The sequence below is a fragment of the Helianthus annuus genome, chromosome 1 (assembly GCF_002127325.2).
Source record: "Helianthus annuus cultivar XRQ/B chromosome 1, HanXRQr2.0-SUNRISE, whole genome shotgun sequence".
Classification (NCBI taxonomy): Eukaryota; Viridiplantae; Streptophyta; class Magnoliopsida; order Asterales; family Asteraceae; genus Helianthus; species Helianthus annuus.
This window is the reverse complement of record NC_035433.2, coordinates 9,800,049-9,817,827: the sequence shown is the minus strand read 5'-3', so window position 1 is coordinate 9,817,827 and position 17,779 is coordinate 9,800,049. Positions and strand designations below refer to the sequence as shown.

General features: G+C 36.1%; 1 long non-coding RNA gene across 1 annotated transcript; it reads right to left on the bottom strand.

The window, feature by feature from the left end:
• Positions 1–338: 338 nt before the first annotated feature.
• Positions 339–1,888, bottom strand: LOC110936049. Its single transcript, XR_002589669.2, has 3 exons — positions 1,746–1,888; positions 1,138–1,194; positions 339–687 (listed from the first exon to the last, which is right to left on the bottom strand). It is a non-coding gene; the product is annotated as an uncharacterized LOC110936049 (long non-coding RNA).
• Positions 1,889–17,779: the final 15,891 nt, after the last annotated feature.

Here is a 17,779-nt window from a genome sequence, read left to right as displayed (position 1 = left end):
TATTTTTGCAGATTTTTTTGTGGATTTTTCGCATATTTTTTTTTTGTAGAATTTTTGCAGCTTTTTTTTGAATATTTGCAGAATTTTTTATTTTTTTACAAAAAATAATTACTCATATTTTTGCTGATTCTAATTCTTTGAGTAATCTAATTTAATTTTTGGTAGAAAAATAAAAAGAAATGTATAAATTAGGTAAAAAATTAAAGAGACGTAGAAAAGTACCCAAATAGGTAAATATTTTTCAAAGTACCTAAATAAGTAAATACTTTTTGTATCTACATTAGTTTGGAAAAAAAACTGGCAATACTCTTGAAACGCCCAACTTTTACTCATTCGTCTAACAACATAAAATTCTTGCGATTTTACGAAAATTTGACATGACCCGTTTGAACTTAGAACTTTTCCTCCTGTTTTTACAATATTCATTTAACCAAACCCTACGACACTTTTCAAATAACAAAGTGGTGGTCATATAAGGTCCACCGATAACATTTTGTACAATCAAAACCAAAAGTTTAGGAACCAAATTTCATGCTAACAAACTAGACACTTACTAATTGACATTAACTAAACAAAATGTTAAATTGACCCGTTCAAAATAAACAACTTGGACCGGAAGCGCATAAGGTCGGCGTTGCGTGTGCGTGTGATCGGTTCGAGTGCGCCACATTTAAACTTGAGATTTACCTATCATTCATAACAACAAAACATTTATTAGTCGTAATACATAACAACTCAAATTCTTTAATTACCTTTCTTTATTCGACCCATTAACATGACATATTTCCTTTCAACATGTTTACTTCCATTCACAAACGTCCAACCTACTACTTTCCGACTCGTTAGTAATAAGTCACTACATACCATGCACTTCAACACACATACATCAATTAACCCGTTATGAACAAGTCAATATATAAACATTTCAAGAACCACTTCACTTATCCTTTCAACCCATTTAGACGGGTCGTTTCGCATTCACTACAATATAACTTCTAACACCTTTTTCGACATAAACTCTTACATCTAACCAATCTTTATCCATAAAGGAATTTGCACGAATCGTATTATCAAATAATATAATTCAATATCATCGTAAATCTACTAGTAGAGTAAATAAAGTTCAAAAGAACTTACCGCGATCTTGAGATATTTGTGCCTTCGAGTGACTTACGCCTTCTTCCTTCTTCGTGCCTATATGTCATAATCCCATGCTTTAGCTTTCATAAACAATACTTTCACAACCCTTATAATACGCTATGGCGTCTACTATTCACATACATCATTATCATAAAGAAGTTGCATCAATCTTAACAAGCATTCATGTAAGAACCATAATTAAACTCACTTAGGCATTTCGTCGAACACATTGTGTGCGTATCACTAGTTTAGCACAATGTACAAGCATCCTAAGCACAATTTCCATAGTTCTTCTCATTGATTAACATAAACATCCTACTATTTTGAAATCTACCATTCAAATCATGAGCACATAGTTCTAATTCAATTATTCATAACAATTTCATGAATCAATAATCAAATTAACATACAAAACTTCACAATTGCTAAACATTACTTGACATGCAAGTGGGTTTTGCCCTAATCATGTTCATATTCGAATTTTAGCATCTAATGATGTCTAGAACTTCATAGCAACCAATAATCATACTGAATTTTGAATTACATTCACGAATCATACAAAACCCACATAATCAAACATCATCAAATCACAAAATTTAACTTACTTGAGATCAAGAACACTTAGATAATCAGGATTCTTAGGTCATGCATTCGATTCTTCAATAATCTGGCTTTCAATTGATGGAATCTAGTGATTTAGGGTTTTGTGAGGGAAGGGGTTCCCCCTGGCTTCTCACAATCGCACCTAGGTCCCAGGTTTCTTTTTTTTTTTTTTTATCATGTATTATAACAACATTTACACATCTGGTCCCTCATCATTAAATCCCTATTCACTTTAGTACTTTACCTTCTAACTTAACCATCTTTCTTTTACTAACTTTTAATTTTTGACATAATATTTTATATATATATATATATATATATATATATATATATATATATATTTTATTAAACATCACTACACATTATACTTTTAGGTTATATGAGAATTTGGGGTGTTACAACTCTATTCTAGATAGGCACTTTTCTTATTTATGGTGTTGAACCAATCAATAATTTAAATCAATCAAGTACAAAGACAAAACTCAAATCTTTCTCTAAATAACTAAAAGATGACGGATCAGCCTGACTTCAGCCCATATAAAACCTTATCAATAGTTATTTATAGCCCAAACTTATCACATGTGTCACTTTAAATACCCAAAATGACTAAAAAATAAATGTATGGTTTGTTGTAGCTACTGTTCACTAAAGTTTTGGTGTCAACTATAAAAAGCACATGTAATTGTTGTTTGTTGTATGGTCAGCCAGTGTAGGGCTAGCGTTTATTTTTAGTGAAAGTTACCGTTTAAAAAAAAAAAACTAGTAAAACACATAAAAATAGATCATTTTTTGAATAATTGGAGCTACTTCCATTAACCCCCTAACCTGTTAATCCTTTAAATTCTAAACCCTAAACCCTAGATCAATTTAATTTTACGATTGATACTATAAAAATTAATATATTTTCTTATATTTCATGATAAAAAAGGTTTTAAAAATGTAAAAAAAAAACACATAAAAACAACTCAACTCAATTATGTTATATTAAAGTTTCTAAAAACTAATAACTAATAACTTCTTACCTCTTAAATTAGTCTTGTTAAAGTGTAATTCCTTTTTAGTAGAAAACTTATACCCTTTTATTTTGAAAACTTTTAGGGTAGCAAGTTTTTAATTATTATTTTTTCTTTCACAGTTGCGTCCATTCTATACAAACTTAAGTATTTTAGTATAACAAACTTTATTTAAATAATTCATATTCATTCATATATGATAAAAATTCATATTCATATATGATAAAAAATAAACAGAATGAACAGTATATTTATTATTAAATTAATACTATGAATATATTATTAAATTAATATTACAATTCGATTATTAAATTAATATTAGAATTAGATTAGAATTATTTAAAATTCATATATGATTAAGAGATGAGCAAATGGTATTGGGTATATTCATATATGATTAAGAGATGAGCAAATGGTATTGGGTATAGGTATCGGTCTCAAATTTACCAAACCGGTGTATTTTTGGTACCGGTTCCGCACAGGTATTCACCGGATTTTACCCTCAAATACCGGTGTCGTACCAATACCGACCTGTACCGAACCGTGCCATACTAGGTATATTCGGTACCAGTGCCTACTTTGGGGGATTTCGGTACCAGTATTTGCGGTACCGGTCGGTAACGAGCTCATCAAATCCTGTAGCAACGCAACAATGCAAGTAGCAAATGGTATTGGGTATAGGTACCGGTCTCAAATTTACTAAATCGGTGTATTTTTGGTACCGGTTCCGCACAGGTATTCACCGGTTTTTACCCTCAAATACCGGTGCCGTACCAATACCGACCTGTACCGAACCGTGCCATACTAGGTATATTCGGTACCGGTACCCACTTTTGGGGATTTCGGTACCAGTATTTTCGGTACCGGTTGGTAACGAGCTCATCAAATCCTGTAGCAATGCAACAATGCAAGTAATTGCACCGTTTAGATTACTTTTCATACACACAGTAAGTAAACTGTATTTCGTTTGAATGAGTTTTATATACACAACAACTTAGCATGTAAAATTAACTTGAATATTTAGAATATTGATGAGCAAATCGTATCAAATCCTGTAAACGAACCGGTATCGTATCGGTACCAAATTTACTATACCAAATCATTTTCGGTACCAATTTGGTACCCACCTTTTGGCGTTTTCAGAATCGTTACTTTCGGTTCGACACCGGTCTAGCACCATACCTGTATTTATTGATTTTTACCTTCAAATACCATACTGTATTGTACCGAGCATTTTCGATGCCGGTACCTAATTTCGATGATTTTCTGGATCGGTACTTTCACTGCCGTTACCGGTACCGAGCTCATCCATATTTTAACGTGTTAGCACCGTAATAACTGAACTGAAAACAACCGAATTTCCAACGTGTAGGGCGTGTGAGTCCTATTATTATATATTAGGTTATTTAAAATCGTTTTTTTTATGACGGAGTGACTATCCTTACCATGTCATTTTATTTATGTTTTGATATTCGGTATCTGTTTGCCGTTGCTGACACGCCTTTTGTAGTCATTGGGTCCCACCGCAACGCGCGGGCGGCAAATAACTAGTTTCCTATAAAAATAAGAAAGTATATGGTAAAGTATGTTGGATATGAGGGAGTGTATAGTGTGTGTGTTTTTTATTAATCAGTTAATCACATATAGAAAATTTGATCAAAACACTTAATACAAACACATGAATATCAACATTGCTAGATCTAAAAATGATTAGAGAATGATTTCATTATATTCAGATGCTTTAATACAATCACAGTGTACTAAGTTCTTATGCCAGTCGGCTCTTAGTGTCTATCTACAATGAATATGAAGAACTCTATTTATAGGAGGAGAGAGCTGCTGGTGACGTCACCATTAAAGCGACCCCTAACAACTCATTACATGTTGTAACTACTAGCAGTTAAAACTACTAGATAGTTACATTGTTACATTGAACTACTGCTTTAGTGTAAATAAAAGGAAACAACCAGATTATCTAAAATTGCTAGTGTGAACTAGTACTTTTAGGAATCCAGAACTTTAGGTATATGACTTGTTGACTCGATTTTCTAGTCTTCAGTCTTGACTTTTGTTAACTTGACTGTTGACTTGTTAACCATCACTTTGATATTCCAGCATTTGTTGTTTTAATCTTGAAAGCAACAGTGGGAAGTTGTTTTGAAAAGCCTTAAAGAGGGAAACTTTTGGATCAAGGATTGCACTTAAACTTATTCTATCAGGTATGGAAGATGGTTCATTTGGGTTTTGGCTTTCATCATCAGCAAATCTTACATAACTCAACAAAATGTATAAACATTATATGATTATTGTTTTCTTTAAAACAACAAGCGTTCTTGCTTTGGGTTATATATAGCTAATGTAAATTGGTTTTTGTCTCAGATGAACCCACAAACAATAACGGTTTAGAACCTGAGACGTATGTAAAGCTCTCTTAGTGTTCTTGTTGCACTAATCTTGAGACATGTTGTAAAGCTCTCTTAGTGTTCTTGTTCCACTTATCTTGTGTTCTTATTTAGTTTTTTGAACTTCCAGAATGATTAGAGTAATTTTGAATTAGTAATGACTAGAAACAAAGGATCAATATAACAACCTTCCTAAAATTTTCGACACCCTAAAAATATTTAAAGTGTCCCAATACGTCCTAAAATACACCTCGTATACGAAAACGGGCCCCGAACACCTTTATTTTTATTAAAATTAAATAAAAACAAAAATAATGGGTCTCTGGCGGGCCGCATAAGATGACCCTTTTGTCTATGCGGGGCGCGAGCGCTCATCAACGAGGCGCAACCCTGAGCTGCCACGTGGCAGCCACACGTCGAGCCTACACCGGTGACTGGCCCAGACTAGGGCCTACCCAGCCTACTACGCGGGCCGCGTAGCCCTTGGCTACAACTTACGCGGGGCGCGACGAAGTCCAAATGCAGCCCTATAAATAGAGGCCATCAGCTTTCACTTCCGATCGTTTAATCTCTTTCTCTCTCACGAATTTCTATATAGTCAAAGTGCTTTTCGGGCATAATACCCCCCTAAATAACGAAGTTCTGCTCCGTTGTAAGTATCATAACACCGGTTACGTATTAGATACGCTGCCTGATTGATCCAGGGTTCCGTAATGGATGTCGTGGTTCTGCCCGACGTAGTCGTTGGAATGCCGTCTCGGGGAGGGTATTGCTAATGTAAATATTGGGTTATTATACTAACACGTGTGCATTTGTGTAATTTATAGATAATCACCAGGAAACCCTTAAAGAAAACCTAAGACAACAATGTGAGCAATCTCCTTTTTACAAATTGTTTTTACAAAACCTCACCTAAATTAAATTATATTAAACAGTGATTGAGTATTTGTATTCTACAAATATCGTCGGTATGTTGGGGTTTTGTATACAAAATTTGTTACTACCTTGCGAGGAGTAACATGTCCACAAGTCGGGTTGACAATACCGTAGGTGGTAATTAAGTAGATGGAAACAAATGTAATTGCGCGACCGCCCTCAATACTGTACAATGGTTTTTACTTAACTTGATTAAACTGGGATTCAATCACCAGTATTTCCCACTGACAAAATGTTTTTAAACGCGTTTCAGGTAACAAAATGTGAAAGCCAAATAGAAGCCAGCTGGACAACACTGAAGGCTTGGAAAAGTGGCTATAAAGGTACCTAAAATAAAGAGATGTTTTATTTAATAAAAGCGTGGTATTTTACTCTGATAAAATATTTCCTAACTACGATCCTTATGTAAATTCCGCTGCCAAAATGATAAACACAAGATACCACCAAAACTGGCCGCGGCCGCCCGTTTCCGGACTTGTTAGGGGACGGGGGTTGTGACAGAAGGTGGTATCAGAGCTAAGTCACTGATTCAGCCACAGAAGTGTTCTGCTGACACCAAAATTCAATATGTTAGGAAATAAATTACGGAACTACGTGCATATTCGTATTTTATTGTTATGTGTTATTTGACTATTTGTTAGTTTACAGTATGAGCGACCAAGGACCTTCCGACGCCTCCCGTCAGTAGCCCAGCTCACCTAGAAGCGAAGGCACCTCTTCACAGCCTGCCCTCTCAGGGTATTCAGCTGATAATGAAGACGGGATATTCGTGTTTAAGGCTCAGTTTGAAGAGCCATTCCATCCTGAAAAGAGAGGATGGTTCAGTAGGGGAACACATGAACGTATGAAAAGAATGAAAAGGTTACAACAGCAGCGGGCCCTAGCAGCCGTTAAAAGAGAGACAGATACCCACACACATGATATGCTTAATAGGGGTTTAGCAAACTTTCATATCCTAGCAACCACAACTGCCGACCCTAACCTGGAACAACTGATAGCACCCCAACCATTACCACTATTACCCGCTCAGCCAATGGAAATCGAGAACAACCCAGAAAACCAATTCCCAATGCCTGATTTAACCCAGAAGAGATACCTAGGATACCAACACCCAATCCCTTAGACCCAGACTACGACCCGTGGTTAGATGAACATAGGGATTACCAGCAACGCTACCCAATACCAGATGACGAACCCATGCCAAATCTAGCAGCCTACCCAGGTTTGGACCCTCTAGATCCCTTTTATGATAGTGATCAATACATCAGGGAAATTTTAGAGAATCCATACCCATACCAGGAACCCATGCCCCAGTTTCCAAACCCAGTTCCAGCACCTGCACCCCCAATGAGTGCAGAAAATGTGCAAGAACTCCGAACCTTCGGTGAAGAGATTTTAGAAAGTAGTGAGAGAATGAGGCAGGTAGGAGAACGACTCGTCTAGAAGTATGACGAGCGTAATATGGAGTTCTGGATGAACCCATATCAGTGAAGGTGATGGTGGAGGTAGTAATAATAATAATATAATATAATATAATATAATATAATAATATATAATATGTGTGTACGTTTGAAAAAAAACTACGGATTCCTACTAGTAGTGTAATTTTTATTTCAGTTGTGTTGTAATTTTAAATTCCAGTTTCAGTTTGTGTTAGATGCATAATATATAAGAAAGAGTAAGTCACAATGTTCGATGTTTTTTTATCAACATGCGCGTTGTGTGATTGGTTGTATTACCAGAACAATGAAAACCAGAATGACAATAACCCGAATAACGATAACCTGAACAACAATAACAATGGAAACCAAGTGGATAACAGTGCCATCCAACACATAGTGGCACAAGGGATAATAGATGTGATGCCATATATTATTAAAACAGTTAGGGAAGCAGATAATAAAAGTAACCATAGCAGCAAACGACCAACTGAACCTGAACACAGTGTAAACAATGGACCCATACTTCAAACGCCCATTCCCAAAAGAAGAAGGACCATGTCTTATGGTTGTTCTTACAAGGAATTCTGGTCTTGTAAACCAATGGAATTCTCGGGCAATGAAGGGGCCGTTGCAGCCTTACGCTAGATAGAAAAGACTAAGGTAGTCTTAAAAATAAGCAAGTGTGCGGAAGAGGATAAGATATTGTTTGCTTCCAATCTGTTTAAGAACTCAGCATTAGAATGGTGGAACACTATCCTCCAGTCTAGGGGAAGTGACAGGGTTTACAACATGGAATGGGAGGAATTTAAGAACATAGTGGAAAGGAAATTCCGCCCTCCCAATGAAAAGGAACAGATAGCAAATAAGTTCTTAAACCTTAGAATGACTGGAGTAGATAGTAAGGGGTACACTACATTATTCTTTGAATATGCTAGAATAGTGCCAACCCTTGCATCACCTGAACCAGTATTAATCTCCCGCTACATTTGGGGATATATCAGTGAGATAAGGCATGTAGTCAAGGCAGCTAGACCTCAAACTATAGAAGAAGCTGTAGAACTAGCAAACACCTTGATAGATGAGTTAGTACGTACACGAGAAGAAGACCAGAGGAAAAACCTAGCCTAAAGGCTTACCCAGGAATTTCGCTACGGTAATTCCAACCGTGGGAAAAATGTAGGTTCTACATCTGTACCCTACTGTAAAGCTTGTAAGAAAAAGCATTCGGGAAAATGCTCCACTTACTGCAATTTCTGCAAGATACCGGGACACAAGGAGGAAGACTGCAGAAAGAAGCCTAATAATGGAATGTGCTTCAACTGTGGAGAAAAAGGTCATATCAAGCCAAACTGTCCGAAACTAGTTCCATCCATGGGCAACAAGAATACTAAAAATGCTAGAGCATTTGTTCTGACTGCAGATGAAGCCAAAATGATTCCGGATGTGATAGTCGATACGTTTTTAGTTAATGATGTTTTTGCTAAAGTATTATTTGACTCTGGTCCGAACCAAAGTTTTATTAATACTTCATTTTGCAAACTTCTCAATCAACCATTAACTAAACTCCCACAAGAATGTCTAGTAGAGACAACAAATGGGGAAATCGTTAGGATTTCTGAAATCTTGCAGGGAGCAAGAATGGAATTTTTAAATCAAAAGTTTATTGCAAACCTTTACCCAATGAATTTGGCAGGATTCGATGTTGTATTAGAAATGGATTGGTTAATAGCCAATAAAGCCAGTATTTTATGTGATCAAAAGTTAATTCAAGTAAATTCACCAAAAGGTGAAAAGATCACAATTAAAGGAGACAAGCCCTCTAGATCCATGAACTTCATCTCTGTGATGAAAACAACTAGTTGTATACGAAAAGGATCTATAGTGTATTTTATTTCTATAATCTCTAACACTAAAGGAAAAGAACTGAAAGATATTCCAATAGTGTCTCAGTTTCCAGATGTGTTTCCAGAAGAATTACCCGGACTACCGCCAGACAGGGAAGTTGAATTCAGAATCCACCTACTACCAGTGACAGCACCGATTGCCAAAGCACCCTACCGTTTGGCACCCGCAGAAATGCAGGAATTAAAGAAGCAGTTAGATGAATTGTTGGAGAAAAGATTCATACAACCAAGTTCATCACCATGGGGAGCACCAATTTTATTCGTCAAGAAGAAAGACGGATCAATGCGTATGTGCATTGACTACCGTGAGTTGAACAAGGTCACGATTAAGAATCGGTATCCATTACCAAGAATCGATGACCTATTCGATCAGTTGCAAGGAGCTCGATTTTTCTCTAAAATCGATTTATGATCAGGATATCATTAATTAAAGGTACAGGAAGAGGACATTCCTAAGACCGCGTTTAGAACAAGGTATGGTCATTATGAATTTACCGTCATGCCATTTGGTCTAACCAATGCCCCAGCTGCATTTATGGACATGATGAACCGAATATGTAAGCCATATTTGGATAAATTCATAATTGTCTTTATAAATGATATTCTCATTTACTCTAAGAGTAAAGAGGAACATGCAGAGCATTTGCACACCCTTCTAAGTCTAGTAAGGAAAGAAAAGTTGTATGCAAAGTTTTCAAAGTGCGAATTTTGGTTAGAACAGGTACAGTTTCTTGGACACTTAGTCAATCATGAAGGAATTCATGTAGATCCCTCCAAGATCGAGGCGATTACTAAATGGAAAACCCCTGAGTCACCAACTGAGGTTAGAAGTTTCTTAGGATTGGCCAGTTATTATAGAAGATTTATTCAAGATTTTTCTAGAATTGCCATTCCCTTAACTAAGTTAACCTGTAAATCCATTAAGTTTGAATGGGGACCAAAACAAGAAGAACCATTTAGAATTCTTAAGCAAAGATTGAACCACACACCCATACTAGCATTACCAGAAGGAACTGAAGACTTTGTAGTCTATTGTGACGCTTCTAAGTTAGGTTATGGATGTGTGTTGATGTAACGCCAAAAGGTTATAGCTTATGCATCGAGACAACTTAAGAATCATGAAGAGAATTATTCAACCCATGATCTAGAATTAGGAGCCATAATTTTTGCCCTGATAATTTGGAGACATTACCTTTCGGTAGTAAGTTTACTATTTTCACTGATCATAAGAGTTTAAGGTATGTTTTCGGGCAAAAAGAGTTGAATATGAGGCAAAGACGCTGGATGGAGATACTTAGTGATTACGATTGTAATATCCTGTATCATGCAGGGAAAGCAAATGTAGTGGCTGATGCTTTAAGTCGAAAGTATCATGAAAAGCCAAAAAGAGTGCGTTCTCTTAAATTAAATCTACAAGTGGATTTAAATGAACAGATTAGAAAAGCTCAAGAATCAGTAATCAAGGATGATACTGAAAAGTTAAAAGGAATGATCAAAGAGCTAGAACAAGGAACAAATGGGATTTGGAGATTCCATAAGAAAGTAATGTGGATACCTAAATTAGGAAACCTACGCCATGTATATTAGAAGAAGCCCATAAGTCTAAGTATACGATGCATCCTGGAAGTGATAAGATGTACCAGGATTTAAGAAAGAATTTTTGGTGGATAGGAATGAAAAAGGATATAGCAACTTATGTTTCTAAGTGTTTAACCTGCTCACAAGTTAAAGCTGAACATCAGAAACCCTCAGGTTTATTGCAGCAATTAGAGATGCCAGTGTGGAAATGGGAATTGATAACAATGGATTTTGTTACCAAATTACCCGAAACAAGGAAAGGTAATGATACAATTTGAGTGATTGTAGACAGGTTAACTAAGTTAGCTCATTTCCTACCAATGAAGGAAACTTTCAATATGGAACAGTTAGCTAAATTGTATGTAAATGAAATAGTTTCATTACATGGAATTCCGTTATCAATTGTGTCTGATAGGGATAGACGTTTTACCTCTCATTTTTGGATAAGTTTCCAAAAAGCCATGGGAACCAAGTTAAATCTAAGCACAGCTTATCATCCTCAAACGGACGGACAAAGCAAAAGGACAATTCAGACAATAGAGGATATGCTTAGAGCTTGTGTAATTGATTTCGGAGGTAATTGGGACGATCATCTACCATTAATCTAATTTTCTTATAATTACAGTTATCACACAAGTATTAATGCTGCACCATTCGAAGCACTCTATGGACGGAAGTGCCGAACCCCAATCTGTTGGGCAGAAATCGGGAAAGCAACTATCTGGACCTGAGATAGTACAAGAAACAACTGACAAGATCATTCAAGTCAAGGAACGACTGAAAGCAGCACGTGATCGACAAAAGAGTTATGCGAATAACAGACGAAAGCCGTTGGAATTTCAAGTAGGTGACAATGTATTATTAAAAGTCTCTCATTGGAAAGGAGTAGTCAGATTCATCAAAAGGGGAAAGCTAAGCCCCAGGTATGTTGGACCTTTTGAAATTATTAGAAGAATAGGACCTGTAGCCTATCAGCTACAACTGCCAGAGGAAATGGCAGGAATACATGATGTATTTCATGTATTTAATCTCAAGAAATGCTTAGCTGATGAATCACTAATAGTACCTCTTAAGGACATAGAGGTAAATGAGCAATTAAAGTTTGTAGAAAAGCCTCTACAAATGGAAGACGTAAAAGTTAAGAACCTCAAACACAAGAGATTAGTTCTGGTCAAAGTGAAATGGGACTCCAAAAGAGGACCAGAATACACATGGAAACTTGAATCGGAAATGCAAAGGAAATACCCGCACTTATTCCAGTAGATCTCGAGGACGAGCTCTAAAACAAGGTGGGGAGGATATAACAACCCTCCTAAAATTTTCGACACCCTAAAAATATTTAAAGTGTCCCAATACGTCCTAAAATACACCCCGTATACGAAAACAGGCCCCGAATACCTTTATTTTTATTAAAATTAAATAAAAACAAAAATAATGGGTCTCTAGCGGGCCGCGTAAGACGACCCTTTTGTCTACGCGGGGCGCGAGCGCACATCAACGAGGCGCACCCCTGAGCTGCCACGTGGCAGCTACACGTCGAGCCTACACCCGTGACTGGGCCAGGCTAGGGCCTACCCAGCCTAATACGCGGGCCACGTAGCCCTTGGCTACAACTTACGTGGGGCGCGACGAAGTCCAAATGCAGCCCTATAAATAGAGGCCATTAACTTTCACTTCCGATCGTTCAATCTCTTTCTCTCTCACGAATTTCTATATAGTCAAAGTGCTTTTCGGGCATAATACCCCCCTAAATAACGAAGTTCTGCTCTGTTGTAAGTATCATAACTCCGGTTACGTATTAGATACACTGCCCGATTGATCCAGGGTTCCGTAATAGCTGTCGTGGTTCTGCCCGACGGAGTCGTTGGAATGCCGTCTCGGGGAGGGTATTACTAATGTAAATATTGGGTTATTATACTAACACGTGTGCATTTGTGTAATTTATAGATCATCTCCAGAAAACCCTTAAAGAAAACCTAAGACAACTATGTGAATAATCTCCTTTTTACAAATTGTTTTTACAAAATCTCACCTAAATTAAATTATATTAAATAGTGATTGAGTATTTGTATTCTAAAATTATCGTCGGTATGTTGGGGTTTTGTATACAAAATTTGTTACTACCTTGCGAGGAGTAACATGACCACAAGTGTGACAACTGTCAAATTTGCATGCATCCGTACAATTATTAAATGATGATTAGTGCTTAATCACTGTGTTAATTTACAATTTATGATTGAAATTGCTTTCTGATTACTGCATTATACTTACATGTGCATCACATATTGCATACTGTCACATCAATATTGCATGCAAACTTTATTAACACAAATGATGCACAAAGCACAGTTGGCACAGTTATCGGATAAATCAGGAAAATGCTGACGGGGTTCAGTACATAGACAGACTTTGTTTGAGACCCAGTATGAGCCAGAAACCAAGTATAACACTAGTGTAGTGTGTAGGGAAGTAAGGACCACAAAACTGCTTTTCTAGGTGATAGTTTAAGTGCCGGAAAGTGCCTAAAATGGTCCTTAATGCTGCAGATCAGCATTTAAATACATTAATATTATGCAGAAACATGACTAAATGGTCCTTAATGCTTTCCAAAGTGTCGGGAATTGAAAGTGTCACAAAAGGGTACATAACGATCACTAAACGGAATAGTTTGACACTTTAATGAACCGGTATCTAACTGAACAACCGGACACTACCCGAATCACCAAAATTATGCTAGAAGCATTGTTTTAATGTTTCCGAGCTAGTTATGATCCCCGAACACCTTAACACACTATATAACATATCATACACTTAAACACTAATCAATACACTTTGGATTTCAACTAATAACCTAGCTTACCATTGGAAACCAACTAATACCCCCCTCCCTTTACATTTACGGTCACCATGTGGCCCCCCCCTCCAAGATCTTACAAGATTTCCATAATCTTCCTAAGATTTGCTAATGATTATGTATTGTACTTAGTAGACACATGATCTAATGGGTAAAAGCTTAAGATAGTTATATGTAGGACTAAAGCTCATTACATCCTTCACACAACTTCACACCACTCTCTCTCCCTCCCTTGCCTCCATTCTCGGCCGCAAACAACCCCCACACCACCACCATCATTCATTCAAGTTCAATCCACTCCAAAGTGTTCAAAAGGTGCTAGAAGCTGTCTTAAGAAGTTTGGAGCTTGTGGATCTTGAAGGACCTTTCTCATTTGCTTTTATCCAACACATTTATCACCTTCAACTTCAAGTGTTCTTCCCTAGCCTTGTGCTAGTAGTAAGGCCCTTATAATCTCTTGTTACTTCACATTTTGTTGGTTAAAAGATGATGTACATATATAATCTTTTAGAACACTAAAGAACATAATCTTGAAACATGAACATAAGCTTAACATATGATGAAATCTTGATGAAACTATGTTGTTTAGTGTATGTATGATACTTGATTGTTATTTTCTTGAAATTATGATGTTGATCATCATAAGGAGCTTGCTAGATTGTGACTAAACACATGATCTAGCAAGTAAGAGGATGATTATGTGGTAAAACAAGATGAACATCCTCATGTGTAAGCATGAACTTGGAGCATAAAGTGATTTCTTGAAAAATAATAATCAAAGTGAGTTAATAATCTTATGGATCTAGGATTTATGAATGGTTTTCCAAAAGAACCAAGTTCAAAATATGATTTTTAGAAGATCTTGGTTCTTACTTAAACATACACTATTTTCGGTGATAAAACAAGTGTAGAAACACTTGGGAAACAAGAAGATGTCATAAAGAAATATTTTTGTAAAACATGTTTACAAGTTGTAAACACCTAAATCTACCAAGAATGAGACTTTTAAAGAAGTAAACACACTTTAAAGGGTAACTAAACTTACTAAACATACTACCAAGTTACTACAAGTTTCTATGAAAGTTCAAGTTCATGATTATTATGTAGATAGCATTGTTTTGGCACTCGGTAAGTGTAGGTTGATTGTTGATTGTTTGTGATGATTTTGAAAAGAAAATGATATGCTTTGATAGCATGGACACCTCCATTTTTAGGGGAAACTATGGAAAAATCTTCAAAAAATATAAACACTTAGAAAAATATTTTCTAAACAAATATTTACAAGTGTGTTTTAATTATGGTTTTCAATATAAACTTTGCCATAGATTTTGTCACAAGAATACAAGTATTAGAGGTTGGTTTTTATAAATAAAAATGGATAAACATGTATTTAGAATATATATTTATATTAAAGACACATTGTGTGTGATTGTTTGTATACTGTGTATTAGTTATATTATTTTGGGATTTAAAGTAATATAACTTAATGAAATACCAAGAAATTACAATCCAAAATATTACCAAAAATCTCATGGAATAAAAATATATAAGTTACACACATAATATTATGGAACCGAACGATAGAATGTAACTTACAAATATTCCGGAAAATACATTTATGAGTATATTTTTGGTAAATATTATTTTGGATACAAAAGAAATGAAAATATGAATTTTATTATTATTACAAAGTATACCGTATTTTCGACAAGGAGAAAATATATTATTTTTGAGAAGTAAAAATATATTTTCCTAGAGTTTTTAGAAGATGTATGATTTTTTGGGAAAAATTTACGTTTTCTTGGATAAACTTGAAAGACATTTGGGATAAAATAAGTTTATATATATTTTCTAAGTAAGACTTGAAAATATATATATTGTTTTGGAAATATATATTGGATATTTATTAAGAAAATACGTACGCACCGGAATCCGACGCCAATACATGGCAAGATATAAAAATACAAGAATACGGATAAACATGTATGAGATACCCCATCCTTGGGAAGGAAATACGAATATGAATACTTGAGAAGTATTGTTACAAAATATTGGTTAACGATTATTCCAAAATTAAAATATAATTTAAAGTTAAAATGATTATTATTGTGACAAGTGATTATAACTTGAAATAATAACGAAGACATAAAAGAGACGTAACTCAGAAACGTTAACACTAAATCAAGGCACGACCCGCTCGTCTAACGGACCGTGATACGCATGTATGTAGTCGTGCGTTCTAGAGGAAGCTTTGAGTTACGAGTACCGAAGATGCAAAACTGTGAGTTCATGTCCCCCTTTTCTTTTAACTGTTTTCGGTTTTATAACTTCGGGGGTGAAATACATGTTACAAATCGTTTACGAACATTTTATGTGGTATGGTTAGCTAAGGAAGGGTACTGCTTGATCATGTGAGTGGTGGGTATGACACTTAAGGCCATTAATCCTCGTTGTAGGACTGAGGGACATGAGTGATAGATCTATTTGGGTGTGGCGAGCCCCACCCCTGAGTCTGTTGAGTGGACCATGTGGTGACTATGTCTTAGTGACGAAATCTGCTAGGTTTGAGTTTTCCTGCATCACTTCACACATATCAACGGCCTTGCAAATCATTGGTGATCTGTTTTTCCTTATTGCTTTCATACCGGGATTTCAATTACATACAATCATATTTACAAAGGTTTCAAAGGTTTATACATACACACAAACGAACACATGAACTCGCTCAACTTTTGTTGATGTTTTCAAACTACATGTATTTCAGGGAATTTGTAAGTGGATCTGGCGGGCGTTGGAAGTTTTTATGCTGCGTTAGGAATAAAGATGTCATCCATGGTCTTTGAGTTTGGACAGTGTGTCTTATTCCTGGACGAGACACGTCTTACAAACCATGGTGTTTTCAACAACTTTTGACGAGTCCTTAGTGAACTCATAAACAATTTGTATGGTTTGTAAAACTTGAAATTGATGTCTACGTTTTAAACAATGTTGTTATGTTTTAAACTCATTTAATGGATGACAAATCTATGGTTTTATCATATAGTTGTTGTTATGATTGAATGCAATGGTATTAAGAAAGTAACACCATAATCACGCTTCCGCAAAAGTCAGGGTGTGACAGCTTGGTATCAGAGCTTCGATCGTAGCGAATTAGGATTCTTTCTCGAGTCTAGACTACGATCATTAGGGCTCTCACGAAAATGTTTTCACAACTTGTTTTTCATTGCATACACGAAACGTCCAGATCCGGGGAACAAACATTTTTACAAACAAAAGACACAAAACGCATTTCAAAATTTATGTTTATGATTCAGTCTGAGAGACTGGATAATTCAGTTTGGGAAACTGGGGAGTTTAGTCTGAGAGACTAGGAGATTCAGTCTTGGAGACTGGGAAGTTTAGTCTGAGAGACTAGGGAGGATAGAAAGCTTCATGAAGAATAATGTGAATACATGATTACATGATAAATTACCTTTGTTTGCATACACTAATTGTTAGTGATTACTATGGATATACTTGCTATGACTATTATGTACCGACACACACGTCACCTTCCTCAGAGAGCAAGATGTCAGATGTTGATAACCCTATGGCCACCGCCACAGATAATGAGACTGCACCTATGCCGGAGGTATTTGCGTTGGACACTGAGAGTGATCCTTATATGATGACCGAGGACGAGGACGACTTCCAACCATCCACGCTGCCAGATTTTTGGTGATGATTTACCCTTGTTGATGGCTTCTCTGACAAGAATCCTTCTGTCACTCTTGTTTCAGTCCATGACCACTTCATCACTGGTCATCCCGATGGTGAACACACCATGGCTCCGATCCTCGACAATGCGCCTCCTGTGGACATTCCTTTCGAAGGTTGGCTACTCGACGAATAGTTGATGATAACGTTG